Raw genomic sequence first — 19515 nt, 5'->3', positions numbered from 1 at the left:
CCGTTCTCCCATACACTGTCCTTTTATTGAGGTTACATGAATATGCATAGGTTCATTAACATACGACGTCTACATACAAACAAAGAGTACCTTGCCTGTGTGTGTGTGTGTGTGTGTGTGTGTGTGTGTGTGTGTGTGTGTGTGTGTGTGTGTGTGTGAGGACTGCTGATCAAAGGGTCAAACATCCTTGGTCAGGAAGAGGGTAGCCTCCCCCTCACCCTAGATGGTTCATCCTAGATAACACGGTGAGGAAGTCCTGCAGTTCATCTAAACAAAGAGCACCTAGACTAGAACAGACGCAACTACGTTAATCCTACCATAAAACAATAAGACACGGTATGACCTCTCATGCTCCCAAAGTGCTGTCTAATACACACAAAGTTTGCAGACTATCAAGGATCAAAACCTCTACCAATCTACAACTAATTACAAAACTCTAAGCATATATAAGTAAATATTTCTAAGCATAAATGACAATCAACAATACAAATCTAACAGTTCTATTTCCCCATTTCTCATCATCTAGATTACTTCGGCTATGTGTTGTTACTCTGATGTTTCCATGTAGTCTTAGTTTGCCTGTATTCTTTGGTACCCTGACCCTGTTTTTAGGCTGTTTGTCTGCCTGTGTTTTGTATTTTTTTAACATCTAATGCTAACCTTGGTTTTTAGTTTCCATTTTTTGTCTCTGCTTTCAACTTTTGTTATCATGGGTTGATCAGCCTACATAAATGGCTTGCCTTGTGTTTAGTGATGTCGGTCAGGAACGAAACAAGTCTTACAGCCAGCTCTTTGAAGTGAACAATGGGATCTGGTTCCTGCCTTGGAGCCGGAGATGCTTTTTGTTTTTTTTCCTCTCTATTTTTTTCTGTTGAAGTTAACTACATGACATGTACTGATGTCTTAGTGCCTGCACCAAATTGGTCTGCACAAAGCAGGAAGGAGTGGAGATGGGTTACAGACCCAACACAAACACAGGAACAGAAGAGAGGGAGACAAGTGAGAGAGAGAACGAGATCAGCCGATACAAAGAGAACAAACTGGAAAGGTGAGAAAATGAGTGACAATAGCTTTTATGCCGACGTCCCGGGGCTAGCAATTTTTCCAGTCGGGCTACCAAAATCTATCTCTGCCCTGCCCGTCGGCCTATCGAAGGAAGGAAAAATATATGTCAATGCTTTTGCATTCTTTCGGAAATGTAGCTGGGTAATTATGTCATTGGCATCGGTGAGCCACTGTCAATATGTGACATATTGAAATCGCGTTTGAATTTGCGCTTGTTTTTTTGCTTTCACTTTGCAATCGCGCGAACTGTGTATAGAGAGCGACAGCACTGATCTGTGAGTGATGATAATTTGCGCACCAATTCCTCTGACATCGTCTTATTAATCGTTAGCTTACTACGCAAACATGACAAGTGAAATCTCCCGCAGCAAGCTTAAACATGTGAGAGGTTGATCGCGCAGAGAATCGCTGAGCGTTATGTGAGTGCGTGTGTAAAAGCAGCAGGATTTATATCTTAGTTCTGCTGAGCCAAATAAGACAGGTCAGGGTGAAGAAGTGACAGCCAAAGAAAAGCTTACCACAAAACGGAAAAGTTATGACAAATCAGACTATAAGGCAAAAAGAAAGTGCAGCTTTGTGGTTTCATGGACAAAATAATTTCTGTGGCTGCAATATGACGAGCTAAATAACCAGGGCTGCACATAAGTGGTCTGCAGCTGCGCATTCGCTGTCAAAATAAAAAACGCGCACAAGATAAGAAGTTGCAACTCTTAAATGTCGAAGAAGCTCCTTTAAGCAATTACTTTGGTGTTCCTCCACCTCCAAAGAAATGTCAGCAGTCCGAACCACAAAAGAAGCGCGTATTCTCGGAAAAGTAGTTGCAGGAGGTGAGCTGGCTTCAAACAAATGATGAACGCACAGAGATGTGGTGCAGAATGTGCCGTGAAAATTTAATAAATGACAAATTAAAAAGGCATAAACGGGTTTTTTTTGTATCGAAAAAATATCGAACCGTGACACCAACGTATCGAACCGAACCAAACCGTGAATTTTGTGTATCGTTGCACCCCTAATATATATATATATATATATATATATATATATATATATACATACATATACATATAAAATTAGTCTAGCTGCTTTCTTCCAAGCCTCTTAGACAATTTCCCTCTTTTTTTTTTCTTTTTTCTTTTTGTTACACATTGCACCTTGCTTGTATCCTTGTTGTTGCTAGGCAAACAACTATTTTCAAGACCATCTGTAGTAGAGAATTATTTAGCTCTAAAAATATTTGGTTTGGTAAGGAGTCCCATGGGATAATCTAACACATTTTAAATTTAGGCCCACACCTATCAATCAACAACAAAGTCATGGTGTTTATTCATCCCTGAGCGTTTTATTTCAGCGGTTTAATGTGTGTCCATACTAATATTTGATGTATTTTACGGTGAAAAAAACTTTTTGTTACCAAACATTTTATCCAGTTGCATAATTCTGAAAATATAATTACCTTGACGTAGTTAAATCCTAACTCAAAGCAAAACCAGAGTAATGAATGTACTGCTCAGTGCATCTTCCACTTAGAACAAAATGACTGGACAGCTTATGCAAAACTCAAAGTGAATGAGGTATGGGTATGCATCAAATTACTCAACAACAAAGTAACTTGAGGATATATCAGTTCCTCAACAAAAGTTTACCTTCTTTTTTGTACTTTTTTCAATAGCACCTGCCATTCTTCTATAATTGACTGTTAAAAGCAGTTTGTCTCATCTGTGAATCACATTGTGGCTTATTACAGTGGTCAGAGGGCCCGGTGGCGCCTGTGTCCGGCAGCCTCGCCTCTGTCAGTGCGCCCCAGGGCAGCTGTGGCTACAATGTAGCTGCTATCGCCAGCGTGTGAATGTGTGTGTGAATGTGTGTGTGAATGGGTGAATGACTGAATGTAGTGTAAAGCGCTTTGGGGTCCTATGGACTAGAAAAGCGCTATACAAATGCAGGCCATTTACCATTTTACCTGTACTTCTATATATGAGTCAATTTATTTCCCAAAGACTGCAATTTCTTTTGTTTATAGAATGGAAATGAGTTTGTATCAAAATGAAAAGGAATCACAATTTTATTTTATCGACGCTTGCTTGATTGTGATAATGAGATTACATTGTACACCAGCAATTTTAAGATATCTCCAGTGACAATGATGGACAACAAACATAAAACAAATACCAGGGCTGTGATGATGTCATTGCATATAAAACAAGGTTTAGGAATTTTTAGTCCCTTTCAGACTTTCTATTAATGTGTTGACATCTTAATGTCTCAACTTAATGCACACTATATGGACAAAAGTATTAGGCCAAAAAAAACATTACTGCTAGAGAAGCTTTCATTAAACTCAGCTCAGTGTTTGTGTTGATGTTAATGCCAAGAAACTCTGAACTCTGCAGTTATTGATTCATCAGAGTGCTGACTGGGGTCGCCAAGATATACCATGCTCTTTTAGTGTAAAATTAATTATATAAATTGACTAGAATTACCACATTGCAGGTGTATGCTTTTGTCATGCTGGTAGGTTGCAGTGTATATCCATGTCTGTTAGAGTCACGTAGTACTTTGAAGCATGTTAAAAAAAAAAAGTGTTATTCAAAGGTTGCATGAAAATACTCAACTTAGAGCAGGACTACAAGGTTAGCTTGGAGTACTGTGTTTAATTTTCCGTAATGCACTGTTTTGGACTGGTGAGCAGGGGCTCTGGACTCTGGATGGTGTAGTTCCTGTGAAAAAAGCCTCAAATCAGAAGTACACGACTCCCTGGTATCATTCTTGCACCTGAAAACGGATAACTTGTAAGCTGGAGAGAAAATGGCTTCTCACAAATTTAGAAAATCATCATTTAGCCTGGAAAAATAGCTTGTTGCTTTATAAAAAAAAAAAAACAACAACAACAACAACAACAAAAAACCCTTAGTAAAGCTAGAACATCTTATTTTCTTTAATTAGTGATGAATATTGAGTGATGAAAAGTTTGTCTAAAGCACTGTAGCCAGGCACTGTTGAGCCAACCATTCCTTTAACGTTAACTAGTAATGACTTCATGAATTTCTTCATAAAGAAAATTTTAACCATTTGAGAAAAAATTACTCATAATCATCCCACAGATGTAACATTACATACAGCTACTTTCAGTACCATTGATATTTATTTAGAGTGTTTTTCTCCAATTGATCTTTCTGATTTCACTTCAGTAATTACTTCTGCCAAACTATCAATGTGTTTTTGGACCCCATTCCTACAAGACTGTTTAAAGAAGTCAAAGAAGCATTAATTAATGATTCAATCTTAAATATGAGCAACCTGTCTCTAATAATCGGCTATACCACATGACTCCAAGCTGGACTCCATTACCTTAAAAGCTATCTCATGACCCAGCGGTCTTAGCTAATCATAGGCTAATCTCCAACCTTCCTTTTATCTCAAATTCTCAATTGAGTAGTTGTCAAACATCTAACAGATCATCTTCAGAGGAATGGCTCATTTGAAGAGTTTCAGTTATGTTTCACAGCCCATCACAGCACAGCAACGGCTTTAGTGAAGGTTACAAATTATTTTCTTATGGCCTCTGACAGTGGACTCATCACTATCCTGCTAGACCATTACAGGTACAAGTGCAGTGGTTTCATATTTATCTAATAGACTGGTTTATTCATGTAGAGTTAATTATGGACTTCCACAGGGATCTGTGCTAGGACCAATTCTTTTTACATTATACATGCTTCCCTTAGGCAGCATCATTGGAAGACCTAGCATACACTTTAACTGCTATGCTGATGATACCCAGCTTTATCTATCCATGAAGCCAAATAACACACAGCGGTTAGTCAGTTACAGATACTTCTGATCTTAGCTTTTGTGTATAAAGCACAGCTGTCAAGAGAATAAATTTCATCCTTTCCCACCTAGACCAGTGAGCCATCCAGCCAAGCCTACCCCTAGGGCGGCCCAGGAGGTAAAAACAAAGAGATTCAACTGCCCACTGGGTTGCAAGGCACTCTTTTTCTACAGTGCGGTACCAGGCTGCTCGCCCTGACAGTTTCCTGCTGGACTCTGGACCAGATGGCCCCCAGCCCTCTGTTTGAATCGTTGGTCACTCTCGTCAGTGTTTTATTTACAGTATGCTTTTCAGTACTGTTGTGCTTTTGCATGCAGCTTTTGTGTGTGTGTGTGTGTGTGTGTGTGTGTGTGTGTGTGTGTGTGCGTGTGCGTGTGTGTGTGTGCAGTGTTGGGAAGATTACTTTTAAAATGTATTCCATTACAGATTACAGAATACATGCCCCAAAATGTATTCGGTAACGTATTCCGTTACGTTACTCAATGAGAGTAATGTATTCTGAATACTTTGGATTACTTAATATATTATCATGCTTTTTACAACTACCTGAATGTACTATTGCTATGTGATTTATTACTATTACTGAAGGTCCGCGGCTCCGAACCGTAGTGAAGGGACCTCTGGCTAATACGTCGGTTCCGTGTCGGGCTCTTAGCCGAAAAATAGCTTTACTTTGTTGTGTGGATCAACTTTGCTTGCGAGAGACAGAGAGAGGCGTTGAAAGGCTGCTCCAACGGAACTTATTGTTTTCGGAGGAAAACACGAACACAGTGTACAGTCGAGTCTTAATAGCTTACTTACAACTGGGCTCGTCAGGCACTCTTCTTGCCTGCAGTGGTTATTATTATATTTACATGCTTCCAGCTCCCGTTGCTGCTCGATGATAACTCGTACTTTTCCACTCGCCTTTTTCTCCCTCCTCGCGCTCACAGACACATAACGAGTATGGCAGTCCATTCTCCCTGCAGCACGGACTACACTGCCCATCAAGCTACATTCTTTAGAGTTATGCCTGTAGCATTCTGCCTATTAGCTTAGCACAACAACAACAACAACAAAAAGGCGCTCTCTCACCCAGGAAACACGCAGAGAGAGAGCGTCACCCTGTAACCATGGCAACCGTAACGCTGCCACCTGGAACAACAGAACATAGCTGTCAAACAAAACCCAAACAGTCCTGAAACAGGGAAGTATCGCCGTGTAATCCATTTATTTCAACAAAGTAACTGTATTCTAAATACCACATTTTTAAACGGTAACTGTAACGGAATACAGTTACTCATATTTTGTATTTTAAATACGTAATGGCGATACATGTATTCCGTTACTCCCCAACACTGTGTGTGTGTGTGTGTGTGTGTGTGTCTGTCTGTCTGTCTAGAGATATGTGTTTCAACAAGATAATACAAAAAGGAGTGGATAGAAAAAATAAGTTACATGCTTTACCCACTCACTTAAGGTTGGTAAAAGGAAAAAAATTTGACAGTTTGCAAAACACATGCTTGTGCAAAAATTTGTTGCCAAAATCCTAATTAAATGTGTTAGCAAAAGGATATAACTAAAATTACTTGTCTCAGAATATCAGACTTAAATCAGCATGATGAGATAAACTGTTGTTGAATGTTTCTGTATTTTCAGAAATATCTCTGGTTTAATTAGTCAGTGGATGATATTTCTGTATCATAATAAACCTAATCAACATGTAAATGTTAAAAATGATCATATTCAGAATATGTCCAGTACATTTTATTGCTGTCACTAGCATTATTACATTTATTTTCCTGAAAAGGAAGTGTCTGGGATAACTTTTATTTGAGGAGGAAAAAAAGAAGAATGCTTGAATACCTGAAATCATCAGGTAAACCTTTGCTACTACAGTGTGCGTTATTGGAAAGGAATGTCTGTGAGGTTAGGGTTCTGGTTAGCAAATTAGGATTAGATAATAATATCTGTGTAAGAGTTAGTTGTAGGAAGAATAGTGACTAGATCTTCCTAGAAAAAAGATGAAACAAAAAACTGATTCTTCCTTTGTTCTTACATGAAAAATATAGCAGAGGGCAAAATACATTTCTAAACCTAAATGACACTCTATCACAAGTTGAGATAACATGTCTTTGACACTAGGGAAAGCAGTGGTTGCAGAATGTGGCACAACCAAAATTATTGCAACTTGTGCAATGAGCTTGCAATCTCCTTGCCTTTGAAACAATTGCTTTGAAGTCAGGAACCAGGTTTGCAACCACAGAGTTTGTCTGTTATCAGTCTAGGGTCAAGCCACATAACCGTGAGCTATGAAATATCCAAGCACTGAAAAGGTGCCAAATTCAAAGAATAAACCAGTGTTGTGTCTACACAGGACAGAAATCTGCTGTTAGGAACAAAGCATCTGAAGCTACACCTTAAAAATATGCATTACTGTCACAAAAATACAATTAAAGAAAAGTGAATACATTTTATTCCTGTGTCTTTCATAGAAACTTTGAAGAAAAGCCAAAGAGGACACTGTGTGACAGGAGTAAAATAATATTTCTGCACTAACAAGGTGAGTCCCGAAGAACTAAATAAAAATTTGGCAGATCTTGACATGGTGTGAAGGGAATCCCTAAAAATATTGAGGTAATTGGACAAGTGAAGGATAAAAGAAGAAGCCTATCGACAGCATATGAAAAGTCATGTCCTTAAATCAGTAGTAGTTTTTTGATGGGCGACACAGGGCTGGTTGCCCAGGCGGCATCATGGCATCGGCAAAAAAAAAAGTTGCTTCCACCCATGCTGAATCATGCCAGCGCATTTTGGGGATTGTATGGGCACAGATCGGTTTTCTATTGCCCATTTGTGTGGTTGTGTGTGTTGCTCACACACAACCTGTCAAAAGGGGAGGGGACGGGCTGCTTCCAAATAGTGCACATTTCATTCATAATATTGTCAATCTAAGCCCATTATGTATTAATTATCATTCCTGGGTTGTGTGAAATCCTAGAAAAAAACACTGACGTAGGTCTATTAGTCTGTTAGTTTATGTTGTGAGGTTGGGTGTTGATACTGGAGTGCAAAATTACTGATGGAAGATGGACAAGAAAAGATCAAAGCAATCATATCCTCAGTTTAGAAAAAGGAGAAAAGGAGGACAAACAAGCAAAAGATACAGGTAAGCAGATGTATCTTTGGATAATGGCAGGTATTATGTATCATGAAACAAGACAACATTCATTAACATGGTTTGGGAAAACTTCTGTTTACCTTTGCTGCCACTTGGCTATGATAGTAAACAGCAGACAGACAGTAGACAGTGATGTGGCTTACTGATTCTTTTGGAGTGTGTTCAGCATAATATTATTAGCCATTAATTGGTAGAGGTGTATTGTTGATTTGTCTCCTATTCTTATGTATGGCAAATTATAATGGCTGTTTGTTAGCCATTTGTATACTCTCTCTCTCCCTCTCACTATAAAATATTTATATGAATATATTATGTGTGTAAATGGACTGATAGCGCTTTTCTACTCTCCCGGAGTACTCAAAGCGCTCTATACAACATGCATCAACATTCACGCTCAGATGGATGCACTGGAGAGCAACTGGGGGTTAATATCTTGCCCAAGGATGTTTGACATGCAGACTAGGGGGAGCCAGGGATCGAACCACCAACTGCCCCTAGGGAGCGCTAGGGGCAGAGGGAGTGTTAGCCCAGGGCACCAAACAGGCCAGGACCGCCCCTGCCTTAAATTATTATTATTATTATTATTTTTTTAAAAAGACCTAAAGCAGGAGCTGAGACACGCATCTGGGCCTTCAGTTGATCTATTATTATTTTGGAGAGATACCAGTGGGTAAAATTGTTACTCTCTTGTCAAAGGCTTCCTCTCCTTGTATTCTTCAAGTAAAATCCATTGTTTTCTGCTTGTAATCCTCCTCTAGTCATACCCAAAGTAATACCAATTCCATATCCTTCACAATATCAAAAAATAAAAGCACTTTGGCCTTGCCAGTCTGTTGACCACACATAAATCTTTACAACAAAAAATAATCTTAGTATAATGTGTGTTTTCCCAACTGGTAGAAAAAGTTAAAAGAAAAGTGCATTAAAACTTGCATTAAATCAGTCGTCAAGTCAAGCTGTTTCAGTCAACTTTTCTCTCTGTAAATAACCAAAGTAGCACATGGAAAACCTTTTCAAGCTCAGAATCAAGACGACACTTCAAAGTTTAGAAAGGCTGTTGCTGTAAAATGTGGTTCACACAATTTTTTTATTCATTAAAAGTCCTTTCATTTTGAGTCATATATTTTTTGTACATAAAAAAATTATCTATCCAGTGTTGAATCTGTGTAGAGTTGTATAGTGTCAGGGAAGAAGCCTCATCTAGCGTGTGAGGTTGAGAAATATTGGCGAGATATGGTTCAATTAGAAAAAATGAACAGAACGGAACCCCATCTGTGAAAGGGATTAGAGCAGGACCTGCCAGAGCCTAGACGCTGGTTGTGGAGAAACAAAACAAACAAGCTTTATTATTTGGCACATTCAGTATCATACAGAGTATAATGTGTAGTGAAGCGTTCTTGTGTCCGTGCTGCAGACACGTTGCAGACAATTCCGCGTCACTCCAGGACTTTTTGGTTAGTGTGAGGTGTCTAAGCCAGAACCCTTACTGGATACTGTGTGGCAATTGAACTTGTAACTCTCACTCCAAAGACGTGTAGCCTTACCACTACACTATCCAGCTGCTCAAGGTGGTGGCTTGAATGGAGCTTGAGGATGAGAGGTGGAGATGGGGAGGAAGTGGGTTGCACAACGGCGTCTGTGATGGAAAAGACAGATGCGCAGAGAAATTTAAAGTACGTGGCATGAGTGCTGATTGGCCTGGAGAAGGCCAGGAGAAGGTGATTGGACTAGACCAGTGATGACACAAACAGCTTGAAAGCATGGAAAAGTATAAGTGATAAAGTTTAGATTTAGCTGGCAGTACCTGAGAGCGGACAGATGTGAGACCATAGAACTTCCTTATTGAACTTACGCGTAAGCTTCATTTGAGCTCAGCTCAATGCACAGGGCTCTGGTGCCAGTCTCTTGGTTCAAGGTTCAAGGTTCTTTATTTGTCACATGCATAGTTATACAAGTATAACACACAGTGAAATGTAGCCTGACACGCTCCTCGACATGTGCAAAAAAATTGGGGGGGTGTAGAGGAAGAACATTATATATACATATATATGTAGTATATACATTGGGTGAATGTGCAGTAGTAGCAGCAAGCAGGTGAATTCTGTACATTAATATGAATAGACATCTGACTATTTTACAGGATAGACAATATAAACATATTTAAAATTAAAGGAATTGAAATGTACATTGTGCCTTGGTTTAGTGTCTGGAAGAGAGTCGTGTCTCAGTCAATTATAGATGATGTGAGAGGGCGGGTGTGTGTGTTTAGGGCACGGATGGCTTGGGGATAGAAGCTCCTCTTGAGTCTCTCTGTCCTTGCCCGGAAGATGCGGAACCTTCTACCAGATTGCAGAAGTTGGAACAGTTTGTTGCCAGGATGGGACGGGTCCTTCAGTATCTGCGCTGCTCTAGTCCGGCATCTCCTGGTGTAGGTGTCCTGAAGCGGGGGGAGAGCAATCCTGCAGCAGCGTTCTGCTGTACGGATCACTCTCTGGAGAGCTTTTTGGTCCTTCACACAGCTGTTCCCAAACCACGATGTCATGTTCTGTGTGAGGATGCTCTCCACAGCGCCTGTATAGAAAATCCTGAGGATCTTTGGAGAGACACTGAACTTCCTCAGTTGTCGTAGGTGATACAGGCGCTGCCTAGCCTTTTTGGTCTGGACCTGAATGTGGGCAGCCCATGTCAGGTCTGAGGAGATGTGGACACCAAGATACTTGAAGGACTGCACCCTCTCCACTGGAGCTCCATTGATGATAATGGGCTTGTAGTCTCTGTGCTGACCCCTTCTGAAGTCCACCACCAGCTCCTTGGTCTTGCTGACGTTCAGCTGGAGGTGGTTGTCCTGGCACCACGATGCCAGATTCTTCACTTCATCCATGTAGGCCGTCTCATCGTTGTTGGAGATGGCACCCAACACCACTGTGTCGTCAGCAAACTTCACAATGGTGTTGGAGCCATGGGTGGCCACACAGTCTGAAGTGTAGAGGGAGTAGAGCAGTGGCGAGAGGACACATCCCTGAGGTGCTCCTGTGTTGATGGTGATGCTGTTGGAGAAGCACCTGCCCACCCTCACCACCTGAGTTCTGCCAGTGAGGAAGTCCAACACCCATGCACACAGACGGCTGTTAAGTCCCAGATCCCTGAGCTTTGTGAACAGTCTGCAGGGCACTATTGTGTTAAACGCTGAACTGTAATCAACAAACAGCATTCGCACATAGTTACCCTGTTTCTTGTCCACATGGCTGAGAGTGGTGTGTAGGACGTGGGCGATGGCATCCTCTGTGGATCTGTTGGATCTGTAGGCGAACTGCAGCGGATCTGTGGTGTCTGGGATGGAGGAGGAGATGATGTTCTTCAGCAGCCTCTCAAACACCTTCATTACTACCGAGGTCAGTGCAACTGGCCGGTAATCGTTCAGGGATGAGGGTTTGCTGTTCTTGGGCACAGGGATGATGGTGGATCTTTTGAAGCATGTGGGGACCACAGACTTCGCCAGGGACTCGTTGAAGATGTAAGTGAACACACCTGCTAGCTGGTCAGCACAGCAGCGCAGCAGACGGCCGGTGATGCCGTCTGGCCCCGCCACTTTCCTTGTGTTCACTCTCCTCAGTGCCGCTCGGACGTCATGCTCCGCTTGGAGAGGGGCTGGAGTCCTTAGGATCTAATCTCTGCTTTATGTCGATATGGTTCTGTTGCCTTCATGAGGTGATGCCCTCCAGCTTACAACGGAGTGGTTCGCAGCTGTGTGTAAAGGGGTTGGGATGAATTGAAGTTATGTCTTCCAAGTCTGAGGCCATGGTTCTCAGGAGGAAAAGGAGGGATTGCCCACAGGGTCAGGGATGAGTTGTTGCCCGAAGTGGAGAAGTTAAAAAATCTTGGAATCTTCATCAGTGACAGGACAGTGGGGCGGTAGACTGAAGATAGATTGGGGTCATATCTGCAGTGATCCTGACACTTTACCAGTGTTTTGTGGTGAAGAGTGAACTGAGCATAAAAGTCAAGCTGCCAGTTTATAATTGATATACGTTCCTACCCTCATCTATTGTCATAAGCTCTTGATAATGACTAAAGGAATAAGATCATGGATACAAACTTCATGATTCTGAGCCTGGTTCTGCTGAAGGTTTCTTCCTGTTAAAAGGGAGTTTTTCCTTCCTACTGTCGCCAAAGTGCTTGCTCATAGGGGGTCAAATGATTGTTGTTGTTTTTTTTTTCTGTATGTATTATTGTAAGGTCTACCTTACAATATAAAGTGTCTTGAGGTGACTGTTGTTATGATTTGGCGCTATATAAATAAAATTGAATTGAATTGAATGATTTCAGTTACTTGGGAGGATCTCAGAGTAGAGCCACTACTTCTCTACATGAAAAGTAGCCAATTGACATGGTTAGACATTTGACTAGAATATCTGCTGGAGAGATTATTGCCTGGCCCAGGAATGCGTCTATGTTCTATGTGTGCTGGAGTAGGTGGCTGGGGAAAGGGAAACCCAGGCTTCTCTGCTAAGGCTTCCTGCAACCCAGTCACAGAATAGTGGTAAAACATGAATGGATGGATGGATGATTGAAAAAAAAGCACATTTACTGTGGCTTGCCAACATTGTGATTGCATGCCTAAAATTGTAGCACCGATGTAACTTCTCAATATTAAGTTTTTTTGGATATTCAAGGCACTTGAATGCATGTTTTTTCACATGCTCACAAATCCTACAAAGCAAGGGCAGCCAGATATATGTCTGAGCAAATATTCTTTTGCTAAGTGAAATTTCTTCTCTATATGCATCACAAATGACCAGCTGAAAAGGAAAAAAAGCTAAGCTGGGACACTAAGCTGCAGCTCTAACACGATCCACTGGGGGTGAGATAAATGGTAAAATGGTAATTGGCCTGTATTTGTATAGCGCTTTACTTGGTCCTAAGGACCCCAAAGCGCTTTACACTATACACAATCATCCACCCATTCACACACACATTCACACACTCTTTCATGTGTTGTCCCCTTAGAGGAAAAAAAAATCCCACCAACATCAAACTTTCCACAGATAATTGCTAGTTTGTTTTCCAAGCTTGCCTACTATGTTAAATGATTTCCACATTTGCAGTATTAAAAAAAATCAGCAAGCTGTCTTCAGAAATTACATGCTCAGATATTAGTTTTTCTGCACTTAAAGAAAGTGCATCTAGAATGTAAAATTTCACAGATGAACTTCAAAGTTCCTTTATTTTCTAGAAATGAGTGACTGAACAAATGTGATTTGTAGAAAACAAACTTGGCTACTCCAGCTGATGGCAGATAGATATACAGGAACATGCAATGGCTGCAATCTGTCGCTTACAAAACCATAGTGAAAGTACTGAGCTAAACCTCTATCTTTCTATATCCCAGTTACTGATATGATTATTTATATTATAGTATTGTTGATATCTTTAATCATTTTAGAGGTCCAGCTTCTTGGGAGGCCAATCCATGACTGATAGTGTTCCATTGTGTCCATTCTGTACACTGTCTGCATGGGCAGTGTTTGTCTTTTTAGGATCATTGTTATGCTGAAAAATGAAGCCATTCCCAAACGAATGCTTACAGTTCTTAATGCTTCTATTACTGTTGAGACTATGTTGAAGATCTTATACATCAACTCCGGTTGTTCCATCGTTCCCTGGTAAGAATTGCATCTGTATTTTCTCCTGCTTCTTTTTTCTGCAGTCGTCTGCTACTTGTCAGCTACTACTGTGTCTAGTTGGTTGGTCAGCAGCTGCTTCTCTGTCTGGAACTCTGATGTTAGCAGCTCCTTTATTTGCACCTCAACCACCTCATGATGTCGAAGGTTAACCCGAGAGAACACTGATTTAAGGTTGGATAACCCACGAGCCGGAGGTGACACGGGAGCAGATATGACCAGGTAATCATCAAGAAGATGGATTAAATATAGTAGCTTATGGTTGTCGGATAGAACCTAACACAGGCTTCAGCTTCAGCAGTCAACTGGATGTGCTACTTGTAAAAGTCATTCCCACCGAATCACTGAGGAAGATCAAATATGATAGTCATGTAGTTGTCACGTTCGTGTCTTGAGGAGGGAAAAGCAGTGTAAAAGAGATCTCCATACAGTAAAATGCCTAACTCCAGAAGAGTGAGCCCATTAGCCTGACATGAGACCGAACCATGGAATATGATAAGACCCACGTGGCTGTCAATCACTCTGAGTGGTGCGGGCTGGTTAAGTGGTGGAAGAATGAGCTCTATCCATTTACCAGCAATGCAAAACAAAGATGAGCGCATACTGGGGGAGGTTTTTATCCGTTGGGTTGGAAGGAGGAATTGATGTAGCCAGCATAACTGAGCAGTATTTGATTGGAAAGAAGGGGCCTAAGCTATAAAACTTTGCCACATGCAGCTTGAAGCTGATGTGAGGAGGAAAAGATTCTAAGTTAGATGAATGTATAGCTGGATATGCAGTTGTAAGAATGTTAGCTTAAGTATCGTGTAGAAGAGGAACTGAAGTGAGACAAACTGGTGCCAGGTGCAGAGGACTGTAATGGAGGAGCAGCTGAGAATGGAACTGAAATAACCCTTCAAAGAATGCATGATATGGTGGTTGGAAGCAACTGTGTGGAGTGATGGATGGATTTTGAGAGGCTGATGGCTCGAAGGAACAAGAGCTTCTTCTTCTGATGCTTGAGTTTGTCACTGCTGCCTGTTGCTGTTTGGTGGGCAGAACTGCAAGGTGTGGGGTAGCTTTGCTGTTGCGGGCGGGGTCTGATAGGAAAAGGATTATTTTTGAACAGAATCAACTTTTGGGGATTTACTTACCTTGATGATTGATTATGCATCATTATCTGTTTGGCCTGGGAGCAGGAACTTTTGGGGGAGGAATATTCTCTCCTTTCTTGTCTGAGACATGTTGCTGCCAAATTAAAACTAATCTTATTTCTTAAAGTGGTACATTTTCCCAGTTCAAAAATATGTTTTATTTTCTGCTGTGAAGGAAATATAATTCTACGGAAATTGCAGAAGAAAAAAAAATTACAGTGACATTCATGGAATTGGATTTGTATCTATTTTCTGCTGGGACTTTTACCAAACAGGTGTAGATTCAGCTCTACAGTCATGTATTAGGTTACAATATAGGCCATTTTTTAGCCATCTAGATAAAGACTTATTTCCTTGCAATTTCTCTCATTGTTAATTTTAAATGAACTGAATTATATCCTGCCTCCATTTCATCTGGTCAGAATAAAATTGGTTTTGAAGAAAATGTTAATAGAATATCCCAGCATATGAAGGATATCAGAAAGAAAAATTGCCATGAGGGTTAGAGAACTGTTTGTAGACAAGCAACACAGGTTTGTAGAAAAAGAAAGTCCTCAAAAGTTTGTTGTTATTTTTTTGCACTTTTCTAGTACTATTATGCTATTTCTACTTTTATTATACCATTACACACAGTTGGTGCATGGTAATGTGAAGTTTCTATGAACAAGTTTGTACTGTCACAAGAAAACAGCTAAACAGCATTCTGAATTTGGGGATTTAAAAAAAATTAAATGTAAAAAATGTATCATCAAAGGTTGTTTGTCTGACATCATTCTCATTGTGATGGCAAGCCACACATGGTAAGCGCCACATCTTCCCACCATTTGATTCACTTTACTTTACTTTGCAGTTACTGCTTTAAATATCGTCAAATATTGTCTCTTTATTAGATTTTTTTTTATTACACCTTCCAATGTTTATATAGCGTGCACAGATTAAACTGCAAGGTCAAAGTTCTGTTTTATGTTATATTAATACATCTTTCTTTGTTTGAGCTACCTGAGGTTTGGCTTCTCTTTCCTGTCTAGCAAAGGGTTGGGAGAGCTGAAGTACCATTGACAGCCTAATTGGATGAAACTACATGCTTCATTACCTGGGGGATGTTTCAAGTTTGTTTAATTGTTTTGTATTACTTGGTTATATGGCAGCCATTTTGTTTTCCCCCGTGTGTGTCATTTGGTTTAGCTAAACCAGTATTTAAAGTGAACACCTTTCCTCCATTCACCTTCTTTTATATCCCATGCATTGCTATACAGCAACTGCTTGCCATTTACTTTCTCTTTTTTCTTTCCTTTCACCCTTCCAGGGTGACTGTAGCTCAGGTGGTAGAGTACGTCAGCTACTGATTGGAATGTTGGTGGTTCGATCCCTGGCTCCCCCTAGTATGCATACCAAATATCCTTGGCGAAAATACTAATCCACAGTTGCTCTCTGATGCATCCATCGGCCTGTGTCTGTGTGATTGTCAGCTAAATAGCAATGATTATGCATCAAGAAGCTTAATCAATCCTTTATATATAAATTTTCAAGCAATGTATAGCCAACTAAAATATGTCTAAAATATGAGGGTCCTCCTGCAATAAGAAACATTTTTTGACACAAAAAAAAGACTCACCTGTTTCTTCAGGTTCTGGTACAGTGTCAGGAATGTATAGCAGAAAATATATAGAGCACTTTGAGTACTCTGGGAGAGTAGAAAAGTGCTATATAAGAATCAGTCCATTTATCACTAATTATTGTAGATGACTGTCTGCCATAGGTTACTTTTAAGGGAGTTCTTCAGATGGTTGAGGTTTTCTTTTCAACACTGTAAGATCTTTATCTAAAGCACCTTGTGAAGATGTTGTGAATTGAATCTTATAATTCAATTTTATTTATATACTGCCCGTTCACAGCAACAGTTGCCAACAGCTGAAAACCCCAATAATCACACAACCACCTATGAGTAAGCACCTGGAGACAGTGAGAAGGAAAATCTCCCTTTTAACAGGAAGAAACCTCCAGCAAATCCAGGCTCAGGGAGGAGCAACCATCTGATGTGACCAGTTAGTGATGAGAAAAAGGAGACAGGATGGAAAACACACTGAAAGAGAATCATGGATTGATAATAACTTCTAACTTTCTTTCTGTTATCAATTTTTGCGTTAACATAGTTGAAATGACTAATATTATTATTCCCCTAGCACTGATCTCAGGTTTGGGCAAAAGTTTAGAAAAGACAATGACCTGAAGCATACCACAATGAAAACACAGGATTGGCTTTGAAGGAACTCTGTGGAAGTCTTTGAGATGAGATGATGATGATGATGGGGTAGCCTTTATTTGTCAGTTGCAGTTGCTCACAACCAAGATACAATACAATACACAAACATCACATTGGGGAGACAGGTCAGGCTAGGTTAGTAGCTAAACCGCTATTTGAAACACACTATCAAAGGAAAGTTGAAACAGCTTGTAGAATTATTCCCAGTAAAATCTGAAACTGTCATTGGTGCTATAATGAAGCACAACATTTAGGGTCTGAATATTTATGAAAACTGGGTATTTATATTTCAGTCATATAAACAAAGTGAAAATCACTGTGGAGTATAGTGTATTTATTGATAAGAGACAAGTGGAATCCGATCTCATTTTAAGATGAGTGGAGTTTAAAGCATAACAAAAGGTGTAAAACATTTCTGAGTGTGCTATATTTTAGCATTCTGAATGGAACACCTCAGTCAAGCAGACAGAACAAAAGCTTATAATTGCAATTCTGGTTAGAATTAAGTGTAACCAGTGTGATGTGCCTCAATGACACATATTTTACTATTCCCTGAAGACAGGGTTTTGAAATTTCCTTTCCTGGACACGCTCAATGGTAACACTGGTCTGCCCTCACTGATTAGAGGTCCTCAAATGACAGTGGAGGTGATTTGGACTGGAGGTGGCCCTGCTGCAATTGACATCCTACCAGAAGAAATGAACAGATATGCAATTTGTAGCTCTGTTATAATGGCTACTCATTACACATATTGTGAGGATCACTTGAAATGCAAAATGGGGAACAAATACACATGTTCACTGCTGAAAAGGAGCTTGGTCATCATAGCATGCTTTACGAATTTTATGATTTTTATTCACTGATTTTTCTGCACTTGGATAGCCAGGAATGTGCTTAATGTTTCAGTGCAAATTAGGATAGATTTTTCTTATTTTCCAATCTTCTAAGGCAAAATGAATGTTATTTCCTCCGTCACTTTTTTTTTCTAAAGTAAACCTCACAGTCTGGTGTTTGCATGGACCGTAAAGGAAGATGTGTTGTGAGTATTTTAACAAGGTCACATTTGCATCCCTATAAATACATACACTCACTGATCATATTTACTGAACCTGAAATATTACTGCAATAATAGTATTATCTTTAAAAGGAGACAACATCCTCAGTGAATAACAAGTTAAAAGTAGATTTATGTGTGATATGTGATAGGACTAAGTGTGGATGATCAGCCACAAACAGTATATTATTTAAATGATTTAAATTTAAATAATACATTGGGAAGACTGTAAAGACTCCCCAATCATGTCCTTTAAGGTATGTATGACATCCTTGCATCCTTGATTTGGTTTTCATGCCCTTTGTGGTATCTGAGTTTGACATGGATAAGAAATTTGACAAAAATTAATATACAAGTTGGACTTTTCTATCATTTTAGTTTTGTTATTATGGAATTCTGAGAAATGTGGAACATGTACTTGGAAATATTTTACCTGAAAATCTTGGTCCTCCTCTTTGTCCAGTATTTCCACCATCCATCCTCTGCCCATGTTTACCCCCTCTTAGTCTTGCCCTCTAATTTTGTCTCCAAGCATTTAATTAATTTAATTAATTGATTTGATTTGCATTTAATTATCCAAATGTTATCAGATGTACTTAAAATATCTTGTTCAAATTAAAAGTATCATACATTTTACATTTCACTAACCCAGTTGAGTGGAACCAGTTGACATAACTGGGTGGATTAAATACAACATTTTATTTCTTAGATTGTACTGGGATTCTCCTTCTTTGTTTTTTGGTATATAAACTTATCTGCCTTCACAATCTCAACAGCATTTTACTTTTACACTTAACTGTAACACATCTTTTTTTACTGTCCTAATCTCTACATCCACAAAGACAGTGTGACTCTGACCTTCTCCAAGTGTTTCTAGGATGACTGTGATATGCAGAGCTCACTGGTGTCAGTGATTCAGGGTAGACTTGTAGTCAAGACCGCCTAATCCGAGACCAAGACAAGACCAAGACCAGAGGGTATCGAGACCAAGACAAGACCGAGACCAGAGGGTATCGAGACCAAGACCGAGACCAAGACCAAGTCGAGACGAGACCAAGACCGAGACCAAGACCGGGACAAAAAAGACTAACTTTTGTGTGCTTTTAAGGGCTGACATGATGGTACTGACTGGCCCCAAAGTGATCTGACAAAACAGCGATCACCTCCAACAACTGTAAAATATGAAATATGTAACTGGTTTCAGTTATACTTTATATATAGATAAAATTGTAACATCAAACTGAAGATTATAAACTTGAAATTGCATCATGTCCTATTGTAGTAGTACTAGCCAAATTACACTGTATGATATCAACTTCCCTAAAAT

The sequence above is a fragment of the Mchenga conophoros genome, linkage group LG22 (assembly GCF_057382185.1).
Source record: "Mchenga conophoros isolate Kocher_MC1m ecotype Shallow Benthic linkage group LG22, M_conophoros_male_GT1.1, whole genome shotgun sequence".
Classification (NCBI taxonomy): Eukaryota; Metazoa; Chordata; class Actinopteri; order Cichliformes; family Cichlidae; genus Mchenga; species Mchenga conophoros.
Note: the sequence above shows the minus strand (reverse complement) of the source record.